At 45.3% G+C, this 13,223-nt stretch overlaps 1 long non-coding RNA gene across 1 annotated transcript; it reads left to right on the top strand.

Annotated features, from left to right (window-relative positions):
* The first annotated feature begins 8,228 nt into the window (after window positions 1-8,228).
* LOC117842691 (uncharacterized) lies at window positions 8,229-12,480 on the top strand. Its single transcript, XR_004637558.2, has 5 exons — window positions 8,229-8,749; window positions 8,879-9,857; window positions 9,934-10,525; window positions 11,310-11,528; window positions 11,621-12,480. It is a non-coding gene; the product is annotated as an uncharacterized lncRNA (long non-coding RNA).
* Window positions 12,481-13,223: the final 743 nt, after the last annotated feature.

Genomic DNA, 13,223 nt, shown 5'->3' with positions numbered 1-13,223 from the left:
AGCAGCAGCCTTCCCAGCCCATGATTAAAGAAAAAACATAGGAGTATCTGATTAGCCAGCGCCCCCTAGCTAGCCTTTGCAGCTAGCTAGTCACTAGCACCACATGAGGCTACCAGTGCACGATGCCACAGCTGACTGGCCTTTCAAGTTTTGACAATCCCAAGGGCCGCCGTTTCAGTCCAACGCAGAAATTCCCTTGCTCTAAAAAACCCTGGATAGTACGATGCAGTCCTTTGTCGACGGAGAGAGTCCAGGCGCCGTCACCATTTTGGCTGTAAAGACCAACGGAATAAGACTGGAGCGGATTTGATTATTTGCTCATCTTTTAGTCGACGCTGAAGCTCACGCATGACATGAGCGATCCAGAGTGCAGCGCAGGTTATTCTAATGCTTGCCATGTCGGCATCCAACTGGCAGTCAGAAAGAATATGAGCCTTCAAATACATGGATCGGAGTATATACTCTTCTCCACCACCTTAACCGACCTGTTAATTAATTCTATCGGGAATCAGATCTTAGAGCGTTTCCAACAATAGAGTAAGCTACTAGCTATAGGTAGATAACATAATGTATATATAACTTTTCCAATTCACAAGCTATCGCATATGCACTTCAAATTTAATAAGGTCGATTTGCAATAGGATGAATTAAAGTCTCCGAGCATCCTGAGAAGCATCTTACTATTACAATGTAAGCCTCCAAGTAAAGCCACCTAGGATCCTAGGTGGACACTCTAAAAAAAAAGAGAAATCCTAAAAATTCTCACAAAAAGTAAACATCTTGCCATCAATCAGTAGACTCAAATCATCGTACTCATTGGATCTATTATATTTTCTAAAAAAAATACTCACCTATGCCATTATGAAGATAGTCTAAAGTAACCTCCTAAATCTATATCTAGATTAACCACCTCTGCTATTATATAAAATAAACTAAAGTAACCCCTAATCTTTAACAAAATTACCCACTTCTGCCATTATAAATATAATTTCAAATAATCCTCCAAATTTGCAACTAAATTGCCAACCACTAATACTTAAAAATAATTTAAAATAATTCCTTAAATTTGCATCTATATTATCCACATTATTATCCACATATGCTATTATTAAAAATAACATGAGGTGACCCTAAATTTGAATTCAAACCACCTTAATTAAGATATACACTAAAATATGATTCGAAATCGTCCATTTCTTACACTATTGGTATGTCATATAATAATTAAGGTATATACGCATGGGGTGTGTTATCATTTATAAAGATATAAAGGAAGTGATGAGAATATAGATTTCTATATTAACATTATAGCTCAAATTTAGGGTCCGTTAAACAAATTCAAGCGCATACTTGCGATACAACGTGAAATGTTAACAATTATAAATGTGGATGGAAACGTTATACAGTAACTTTTAACTAAAATCTATCACAATCAGAAACATATAAACCCTAAACCTATATCTAAATTATCAAGCTCTATCATTATAAAAAATAATCTAAAGTAACACCATAATTTTTATCCAAATTACTCATGCATATCATTGTAAAGAATAACTTAAAATACCATTCTAAATTTGTATATAAGTTACCCATGTGTATCATTACTGAAAATAACCTAAAGTAAACACCTAAATCTTAATCTAACTATCATCATGTGCATCATATAGAAATGTCCAAAGGTAAACTAATATATGATTCTAAATTACCTATTTATATCATTGTTAATATAGAAATACTAAGTTAAGGTATATATGTATGATGGGTGTCACCATGTAGACCATTTATGCGAGGAAGTAATGTGATTTTTATGCTAAATGCAATGTATGGAGGTGCCATACAAAATGAGAAAAGTGTGAATGTGGGTGAAAAATTTTATGGAGTAATTACTAATTAAAAATCAATAATGACTGGATAAAGATAAGTTCACGTTTATATGAGTATTACGTTGAAGTATCAAAAAATAAAAGAGTAGTATGTTAACAATTTTAATTATTAGTTAGAAGTTTGATTTCTAAATAACTTTTAAATATAATAGCTTTTAAAAATATTAGTCCGTGCGGGAGCACGGGTTAAGTTATAGATAGATTATCCTGAGTAGATAACCTTTATCACTGCTCGTTTTTCTCTTTGTTCCATGGTGGTGAAAAATCGGCTACCTTTATGTTGTCTCCGAAGGGGTAGTGATGTCGTCAGCTAACATCATTTTGCTCGATGTGGAGGTGAGAGCACAGAGGAGGGCAAAAGGCACAATGCCCTTCTCCGGAGGAGGCGATGGTTTCGAACATCGATGGTATGTGTTTGACATGCCATCTCTACAACACAGTTTGATGTATTGATATGCTCAGTATTGAAGTAATCTCTAGGTATAAGCTACCAGCACTAGAGTAAGCTACTAGCTATAAGTAGATAACATAATGTATAGTATATAACTTTTCCAATCGACTAGCTATTGCATATGCACTTCAAATTTAATAAGGTCCGTACGCAATAGGATGAATTAAAGTCTCCAAGCATCTTGAGAAGCATTATAGATTGTCTTCTTATTATAGCTAGTCTTTATCACTGCTCGTTTACTCTTTGATCCACGGAGGTGAAAAATCTGATGTGGCTACCCTTATGTTGTCTCCGACAGGGTAGTGATGTCATCAGTTGACATCATATTTTGCTTAACGTGGAGCTCAGAGGACAGAGGAGGGCAAAAGGCACAACGCCCTCCTCCGGAGGAGGCGGTGGTTTCGAACATGTCCCGATGGCACTTTTTTGACCAGCCATCTCTACAACACACAATTCGATGTTTTGATATAATCATATAATTAGTATCGTAGTCTTTTGCTACTTTTATTTAGATCCTATTTGGATCCACCCATCTAAAGTTTAGCTGGCTAAAATTTAGTGTCTCTTTTTTAGCCAGCTAAAGGTGAGTTAGCTACGTGTGTTTGGAACTTTAAATCCACCACCTAAATAGTGATTGAGGAGTTATTTGTCTATCTTACCCCTCCCACCTTCTCATCTATCTTCCTCTTCTTCCATCTATCTTCTTCTCCCATCCACGTAGCGGGCTGACAGACACCTAAGTGCCGCCATCCTCCCCTCCTCATCAGCCCCCGCGCCATCCTCCCCGTCGGGCGCCTTTCCACCTTGCCTGCGTCCGTTCGATGCGACTCCGTTGGCATCTTCCCGCCACGCCTGCGCCCACATCGCTCCGGCGCTGCTCCCCATCGAGGGTGCCCGCGGCGGCCCTTCCTCCCCCGACGAGGGAGCCGCAGCCTCAGTGTGGTGGCCCCTACCCTATCGGGTGGCGGCGCGGTGGGACGCGGGAGGTGGCGCGACGGGGGCATCCTTGGCGAGACGGCATCCTTGGCGACGGCGTATGCGGTCATGGCACGGGAGCTCCTCCAGCCCTAGCTCCACGTCGCGGCCCGCTGCCTCGCCGGTGCTGTTGGAGCACCTTGGGCGGACCAAGAAGGAGCGCCCCCATGCACGTCGTCCGAAGCTAGTTGGGCGGCGGGGGGGGAGGGGGGTCGTCGGTTTTTGACAAGCGGTGGCGGGGGTGACAGACCGGTGCGCGGGGATTGGCGACGGTGGCGATGGACCACGCGAGGACCGAGCCGCGCAGGGGCGTGGGAGGGGATCGGGGGGGGGGGGGGGAGGGGGCATTTTTACCGAGGAGGGCCATTTTGGTCTTTTGTGCTTTAGCTGGGTTGAAGCAGCTAAAGAAATCTTTAGCCAGCTAAAGCTTAGCCAGGGTACTCTTTGGATCCTTAACTGCTAAATTTAACCATCTAATGTTTAGCTGGTGCCTGGTGGATCCAAACATAACCTTATTCTTTAACCTCTAGGTCACCTAGCAAAATCGTCAGCACCATTGGAGATGGCTTTATAGCTAGCTGACAGTGAATTGTTGTGATGATGGAAGCATTGACTTATGCACATTGCTATGTTGTAGGAACTTGAAACTTTCGGTTTTTTCAGGCGACGTATTCAATGTTGTGAACTTTTCACATCAATGTTGCAGGATTAGCCTGCCCCAGTTGTTTCTTTTGTAAGAATTACAACCTTATTTATCTTAATGCACAATTTCATTGCACTGTTATCAAAACTGCAAATTTGGTAACTGTGCCTACTGAGTTTCATCCTCTCTCATTTCATAAAACTATATCCTCTTTCTCCTCATAAAGACCTTGCCATGTTAGCAAAATTGCTGATGTGGCATAGAAATTAATACTGATGAAACTCTCTATGAAACTTCCACCGAGACTAGCTTAATGCTACTCCACGAGCACCTTCAACCTGCACATCTTGTAAACCTTTTTGAGAATTTTTTCTTCTTAATTAATACAAAGATACGTAGCTTCTGTGTATTATTGAAAAAAACGTTAATGTTGCATATGACATTTATTTCTTGGTATTTCAAATGTTAAGTTTCCATGCTGTAACACGAAGCCTGAAATGTTTTTAACTTTAATGACCATTTCGCGTTAATGGCGCTCGTTGATCAGCCATGCACTGGTCGGTGAGTGTGCGCCAAGCACTCCAGCCAGCCTAGCTACCTCGCGGAATGATTATCTGGGCAAGCATATATATGCATGTCGTCGACGCAGATGCTTTCCACTCCCGCCGCAAACTGCTCCTAGGTTGGCCGGTTAGTTAGTCGGTTAGTTAGTTGTAGCCGCTGCTACTGCTCTGTGCTGGATCCGCCATGGATTATATTAGCGCCATGATTAACTAGCCTGCCCGCCCACCCGCCTGCCCAAGTACAGCGCACCTGATTATTTCGTTAGCGCGCCGGCCGCTAAGCTGGAACCCGGCCAACCCAGCTCCCGCGTCCGGTCACGGCCGCCCGGTTCGCTACCCCGTCCCTGTCGTATACGTGATCCCCGCCATGGCGTTGGCGTGCCCGTCCCCGCGCGCGGGAGGCGCGTGAGGAAGCCGGATGCGCCGAACCCCGGGTGATCGCCCGTATCCCGCAGCAGCATGCAAGGACCAGCCGTGTGGGTGCGGCCGGCGCCGAAAGCATTCGCAGGCGCGGCCGCCTGCGGGGAGCCCGTGCGTGTTTGGGGCCGTGCGCCCGTGCCCGCAGCGCAACCGCACGCGTGCGTGCGGCCGAGGGTCGAGGAGAGCGTGCGCCTGCCTGGCTGGGGTCTGGTCCGGCGTTGGACCTTGGTGTGTGGTGGCCTGGTGGGGGCGAGGCGACCAGCTCAAAGGGACCATGCATCGTCGTCGTGCGTCCATGCACGAGCTGATGGTGCGTGCGTGCGGTCGCGGTGTGTTCTGGGCCAATGGTGCGACGACAGCCGCGGGCGCACCGACCGACCGATGCGCGGTCGGTCGATGGGCTGATAAATGCACGCGCGGGTCGATCGAGCTCGCCCCCCCAACCCCCCGGCCTGTCGAGCTTCGGCGAGCCACAGGCCAGGGGAGGGAGGGATCCGCACATGGAACCCAAAAGATTTCGTGCTGTCAGTGTAGGAGGGGGCTCACTCGCCCCAGCCCCCAGGGCAGGGCTTCCCCAGCCTACTCCCTCCGACGCGAGACTGCGAGAGCGACGCGGCATCAAACACATGCGCGCGCGGCCCCCCTGCCTGCATGCATGCGCCCGTATTCTTGCTGTTGCTGGAGTGGTTTGCAGTCTTTCGACACCCTGGAATAGTACGCGCATGAGTCCAGTTCGCGTTGGACCGACCGGCTAGCCCGCCTTCTGCAACTTGCTGTAGCTAGCTACTATACACGGTCCAGGATCGGATACGTCGTCTCCGCTGCAGCATTTTTGTCTTCGGTAACGCCCAAACATCGGTCACTAATCCATTCTTAATCAGTTAATCTCGACATAGGGGGCACGTATACGTTTGCCGCGGTCGCCGTTTGCAGAGCGAGAGGGATGGCGCAGTACAAAAGTGCTAGCAAGCAAGCCCAACGATGATCAGTCCGTGCGATGCGACGGGCCGACGGCATCAATGCGGCAGGTGTGCGCGAGCTCGCTCGGTACGTGTCGGCACCCGGCAGATTGACTGCAAGGGGGGCGCACGGGCGGCGGCCGGTGCTACCCCCGACTTTTTTCATCGCACCCGCACGAGCGCAGATCTATCCCCCCTCTGCGATCACCGATCAGGTAGCGGCCTTAACTTCATCTTGGCTCCATCATCCATCCATCGACCGGCTCCTCCAGCAGGCTTTGCCGTCTTAGCTAGGGACCATATGGTAGTGGCGGTGGTTGATTAAGGGGGCCGATTTGGAGTTAATGGCGGGTTAAGTGGGATAGGAACTGTTCACTAAAGGCAAGCTAGCCGTGTCTCGCCGGCGAGGAGCAGGGGGCTGATTTGACCGGGAGCCGTGTCACCTGCCGCCCCGGCTGCATCAATGATACCGGGCCGTGCTAAATATGCAAAGGCACCAATCACATTGATAACAGTACGTCAGTACTGCTCTTTCCTCTGTAGATGCACGTATTTGCTGTTCTGCCTCTATGTAAACGGAACTAGCCGGCCGGTCAGTAAGTCCAGGTGGATGCTTCGCCCTCGTTGGAACGTAAAGGAATTGAACGAGGATACTGCAAGAAAGCTAAGCAGTTGAGCTATGCTCTAATTTGAACATAGCACTAATCCGTAGTACTAGTTCATTTGCTCGCGTGGCTCCACGGGGCTACTGTGAATATCAAGAAAATAACAAAATAACAACAAAAGTTCATTGTTTAAGTGAAAAGGCATATGTAATGATTCAAAGGTTATGGATTTTGTTATAACGGTAGTGAATAATTTACAAATGGGTATTAGGGATCTTTGGAATTTTGACCCAATGACAAACGTGTGTAATTTATAATAAGCTGGTATTGTGAGTATTTTGTTTTAATTTTTTAAAATAACAAATGTAAATGCGTGTATTTTAGATATAATTTAAATCAAGTGACTGTTGTTGTCAATTGTGATTGATTCCACAAAATCAATGGTCATATATTTTACCTTTTTGGAGAATTTACAACTCTTTGCTGGTGCTTCATGCGAGGATTCACGTGGATGCTCCAATTAGTAACGGTAAGCTTCACTCGGGACCTAGATTATGGTCCTCCGCCTTTCCATACGCTTAGTACTTTCAAACTAAATGTGGAGTGTCACAAAGCATAAGCAGCGTCAACAATGTCATCAACAAACGCCTACACTACACAATTTTAAACCTTCATTATTAGGGCACTACCGAGATTTGGCCCTTGGAGTGCTCTAAACCCACTTACCCTAAATCGTAATATAGTCCTTTGAAAGCGCTCGAGTAATACTCATCTCAACATCTTGACTCTTATGAATATACTATGCTACTCAACTCAACTGCAGTAGGCTCTTAGACAACGTTGTGTAGACCAGCTTGCCCTTTCTAGTTCTTGATAAGTTGCATACTCATTCGAAGCTTACATTATTGATGATGGGGACGCTAGGCTAGTTGACCTATAGGTAGGTGCTTTACCCACTACACAACATATCTTGCGCGAATCGAAGTCACTGATTTCCTGCAATTTAGCATCTTCACTTGACCTCCGATCCTCCCCATCCGGATTTGAATTCCGAAGATGATCTCACGGCAGCATGGATCCTGCCAATGAGCGCCTCGCGTTGCAGCCCATGATTGATCCCATGATCTCGTAAACAAAGTGCCCGTTTCGCAGGGCGACTCGTCGTCCACGATCTTGCTATAAACAAGTGCCCTTTGCAAAGGGAAAGCTGGGCCGGTCGCGGAATCGGGACACTCTGAAATCTTAATTCTGGGTGATGATGGATGGATGATGACTCCACGGCGCGACGACTGTGACGCCGATCGAATCGGGTGTCGACGCTTGCTGATCAGACGAAGGCTGGGCGCGTGCTTACAGTTTTGTAAGACAACTAGGCTGCAGGCCGATCTCCTGTCATTCTTAATCGGTAATTCGGTAGAGAGTCAGAGGCAGCTCAGAGCTCATTCTTAACGACGAGCGAGGAGGTAGGTCGATCTCCAATGAAAGTCCTTGGCACAACCCGCGTACGTCTCACTTGAACTTGAGTGTTTACGTGCTTGTGTGCTTGGCTCCTTGCAAACGAGGCTACCTTTTTTCTTTCCAGTGGCCGCGCGCGCCTACGGTTCTTCTTCGTGGTGGATGTTTTTGCGTAAAGCGGGTAGCTGTCGTGGTACCGCAGATTGGCATCTCGCTGCCGGATACACACGGATCTTGCAGGTCGGGCGTGATCTTGTAGGCTGGTCCAGGGACACGGCGGTGACATGCGACGGCGACCGCGCCGCGGTATCGGTGTAGCCGTAGATTCAGGCCGTGTCCTTGGAGCCGTGTACGCAGAGGCATTGAAACGACAGTCAGTGCTAGTGCAGTTTTTGAGGTTTCGTAAAACTTTTGCGAATTGGCCAGAGAATTGGATTGAGGATATCAAGTGGCTCTTGGATGACGTGAAGCAGCAGGCCAAGAAGGCACGGCAGATGGAGGCACAACAGACGGAGGGGGACGTGCAAATCGAGCAGCAACAGTCTATAGATGGAAAGGAGGATAATTCAGGAGGATGCGCAAGTGGAGGCTCAGGATGTGGAAGAGGTGCTGTAATGTTCTCACTACCAATGTGATGATGCCAGCCACTTGAACAACATCCTCTTAGAAATCTTGAATTCTAAGAGTGCGTTCTGTGACATTTGTCGAATGGGATTTACTGTACCAAAGAAAGGAGATGCCAGGAAGAACATGGTAAAGATGGGGCTGAGGTCGCCCACCAGTTCTTCTTACATTGTGAGTAAACCCTAGCCCCACTTCCGTCTTGCATGATTCTTTGGATGCTCTGGACTCTTCGTGCACTCGGCGATGCCATGCCACCCCTGCAATCTGATTTTGACGTTGTTTTCTTTCTCTCTACACCAGTTGATTTTGCTGCTCGTCTAGCTCACCAAAATCAAGATTTTTGGATGCCTACAATTTGGGTGAATTGGATGCAAGTTTGAGTTGCCGATGGGGAAGAGCCAGCGTAACAAGCTTGCCAGGCCAAGGCCAGGCCAAGCCCACAGATCAGCCCACCACCACCCCACAAGATGCCTCCCAAGTGAAACCCAAGGACGTGAAGAAGCCACCTCCAGGGGGCACACCGCCAGAAAAGGAGGAGATACATGAGGCGAAACAGCTGCCCAAAGAGCTAGCGACCGAGCAACAATAGGTGGAGATGGAAAAGCCACAGGACAAGCCCAAGACCCTGCCCCCATAGGATGCCCCAGATGTGCCGATCGTGGAGCAGTTGCCGGATATCAAGTGGCTCTTAGATTATGTGAAGCAGCAGACCAAGAACGCACGGTAGATGGAGGCACAACAGACGGAGGGGGACGTGCAAGTGGAGCAGCAGCAACAGTAGTCCACAGATGCAAAGGATAATTCAGGGGGGAGGATGCACAAGTGGAGGCCCAGAAGGTGGAAGAGGTGCGGCAATGTTCTCACTACCAATGTGATGATGCCAGCCAGTTGAACAACATCCTCAGAAATCTTGAATTCTAAGAGTACGTTCTGTGACATCTGCCGAATGGGAGCTACTGCACCAAAGAAAGGGGATGCTAGGAAGAAACGTGGTAAAGATGGGACTGAGGTAAAGATGTGGGTGTGTTTACATTGTGGGAAGAATTCCTGCGCACGAGATGAAGATGGCAAGCCACAAGGCCATGCTAGAACGTATGCCGCATGGAAGGAACACTGGTGGGCTGCAGAATTTCTTGATCTAATATCTAGGTACTGCTTTTCATGTGAATGGAATATGGCAATTACAATGTCTAAAGAGACTTTGGTGGATGGTAAGGCTGTGGAAGTTATCAATGATTCATCATCAACCTCTTTTCTTGTCAAAGGAATGAGGAAAAGGGTAAATACTTCCTTCAACGCTGTGTTGCAAAATCTTCTTTCACTTCCCATGCTGATCAAGATTATGATACCCTCAGGTTCTGCTAGGGTAAAAGGGACATTTTCTACTCCTCTGAAGAAGCTTTTTATGGAGCTAGTGCTTTAGATGAGGCACCCGTGACGGATGAGAAGAGGGATGAGAGCTTCTCTCATAAGGATGGAGAAGAAAAGAAAGAGGATAAGGCTAGCACACTACTTAGCACACATAATCCATTTTCATATATTTACTCTAAGTGCGGTGGCTACATGCAAGATAGCGAACAACTTCTTCTATGTATTCTCCATGCTCTATGTAGAGAGGAAAATAAAGCACATAAACTATCAAATGATTCTCCTAAAAGCATTGATTACATATTTGGAAGGGCGTTTTTGGATAGTACAACACAATGTTCTCCTTTCCTTCGTAGTTCCATTAAGACCCCTTAGTCTTTTTGATGATCTTGATCTTATATGTATTGGGGATTGCTTAGGTGCTATGGATATTATCAGGAGAGAAGAGGAAGGTATGATGGAATGTGGTGATGCCCAACAAGATAATAAAAGTTAGACTATAAGCAAGGGTGGACACATATTGGTGACTCAATTGAAAAACTCCCACTCCAATTTGCACTTTGAGAAGCTTGATGCAAGGTACTACCTTAATTTTTTTGCTTAGTTTTTTTTTCATGTTTTGTTGCAAGGGTTTAAAATAAAAGAAAAACATTAGGATGCATATCGTTGTAACTTAACAATTAGGTAACAAACTGAATTATGGGAGTAATGCCATGAAACCAAATTTTAACTCCAATGCATGCTAAACTCAATTGTGGCAAGCATCAACACCCATTAACGCTGATGCTAAATTATAACTCCTGGGAAAATATGCAATATGCTACTAGTATGCTATGAATTACTTCCTTTAAAGTTTTGGTAGCAGTTGCTTACATTGCATTCCCTTTTCATTGTCAAGATTTGATTGGCAGCCATTCTTCACTAGAGTCCATGACCTATGAGCTCACTCATTTCATGCAACATTATAGAAGATGGGCAATGCACACAATGAACCTAACTATTGTAAGATTTAATTAATTAATATTTGGGGATATAACTCAAAATCTTATAGAAATTACTAGAAATAATTTTCAACATATACACATTTTTTTATCACAAAACACATTTCATCATTGATTCGACTTCACACATTATTGGTTCATGCATGGATATGACCATATTATAAATAAGAAGCAAAATTGCTATTTTTCCCACACGAATAAGCATCTATTATTATAAAAATATTGATCATCATAAACAATTGTGTCATGGAAGGAATTCTTTTATGAATTGAATGTGCACTCAAAAGAGCGTGCAAAAATAAAAGAACAATGATATTCTTGTATTTGTGGTTGATGTCATAACTATTTCATGTAATATGCAGAATCAAGGAGAATGACATCAATTATCGCCTAGTTGGTGTTGTGCGTAAGGAAGGAGGGAATTATATAGCATTTGTGAGAATTGGATTGAGGATGTGAGTTAAAGATATTTTGCGTCTTTTAGGCAGCTAGAGAATTGGATTGAGGATGTTGAGGATGTGAGTTAAAGATATTTTGCATCTTTTGGGCAACCAGAGAACTGGATTGAGGATGTTGAGGATGTGAGTTAAAGATATTTTGCATCTTTAAGGCAGCCTAAATCTTATTTGTGCAAACTGATATTAACTTGGACCTCTGTTGTCGCAATTTGCAGGAATAATGAACCAATTTAATGTTATAAGATTTGTGAACAACAATGGTTGGTTGATTATGGTCAGATGAACTGTGAACTGTGCTTGACATGTATCTTTTGCATTTACACGATTACCATCCTCTAAACTGCTGAAGTGTTTTGTTTGCTAATGCACCTCGACCTCACCAAGGCAGCAGCAGTCTGCATCACAAGCAACTCGTCCACGATCTTTGTTATAAACAAGTGTCATTGCGAGGGAAAACAAGGCATTTGCAGAATCGGACGCTCTGAATTAAGGGTGATGCTGGACGATGACTTCACGGTTCTTCTTCGTGGTGGATGTTTTTTGCGTAAAGCGGGGCGTCTCGCCGGATACGCACGGATCTCGCAAGTTGGGCGTGATCTTGTAGGCTGGTCCAGCGACACGGCGGTGACACGCGACAGCGACCGCACCGTGGTATCAGTGTAGCCGTACCTTGGCGTGACTTACCTTCACGCCGTGTCCTTGGAGCTGCCCTCTTGCAGTTTCGTAAAACTTTTGCAAATTGGCCAATGCACGGATGTTTTCATAGCGCGCATGGTTTGGACCATACTAGGTGCGTGTGTTCATTTTCAGGGATTTGACCACATGAACCATTGTCTCTGGCAGTGGTGGAAGTGGCAGATGCCAATTGCCAATTCCGTTGTTGGACTAGAAAAATCTAGGCCCGGCGTTGCCGAGCCATCTTTGATATGGCCAGCGAGACGTTGCCATGTGATTTCTGTTTTCGTAACCAATAGTAGTAGTGTATTCATTCTTAAAAGTACTATTGTTTCTATTCCAGGTTCAAATAAGTTTGAATGAATCCAAGTTCAGATCTGTATGAATGAACCTGGCAGAGGTCTTCATAGGGGCTGAGCTGCCTTGTTGCCATGCACAAAATCATTTGTTACATGCCTAATGTGGCAAAGGATCATAAGTACTTGAGAGCAGTTTGTAACTCAGTCGAGTAGAAATAACCAATCTGGGTCAGATTTGCATCATTTTGATTCTGCAGACAATTGGCAAATGTTTCTGAATGCAGACCACAAGGAATAAGCATTTGGGCAGCTAATGATTGCGCAGAAACCATCTTCTTGCTCCTAACTGCATATAGAACAAGTAGGGTCTTCTTGAGACTACGATTAAACATTGTTAATGTATACCTTATGTTGGACCAGACGGTGCCATATATGGGTGGAAAGACTCCTGTTGCCTTCATGTTTGGAGCTCACTGTGGCACTGGAAAATTCAGAGTTATGTTCCTGCATATGCATATACCCAATCTATGGATATTTTTGACAGGCATTGCACAGATCAAATATAGATGGCTCAATCTTGCTCAAGAGCAAATCTTGCCTACTGTAAGTTGTCAGATGCCTACATTTGATGCAGGAACTTTCACCGTTTGGAAAGGTTCTGTCATGGTGAACAATAGGTGCTGCCCGGATAAAAATAGAGAGGAACAGAAGGGCTTATCTCCTGCCATGAGCTTTGGACTGAATTATGTATTGTTTTGCCTCAAAGAAGAAGTCATTGTAATAGGGATGTCAGTTTTGAAGCACAAAAATAAGCAAGAGTGTTACTTGCAGTCAACTTTTAGAG

Source organism: Setaria viridis, chromosome 2, assembly GCF_005286985.2.
Source record: "Setaria viridis chromosome 2, Setaria_viridis_v4.0, whole genome shotgun sequence".
In the NCBI taxonomy this organism is placed as follows: domain Eukaryota; kingdom Viridiplantae; phylum Streptophyta; class Magnoliopsida; order Poales; family Poaceae; genus Setaria; species Setaria viridis.
Note: the sequence above shows the minus strand (reverse complement) of the source record. Positions and strands in the feature narration are given on the sequence as shown.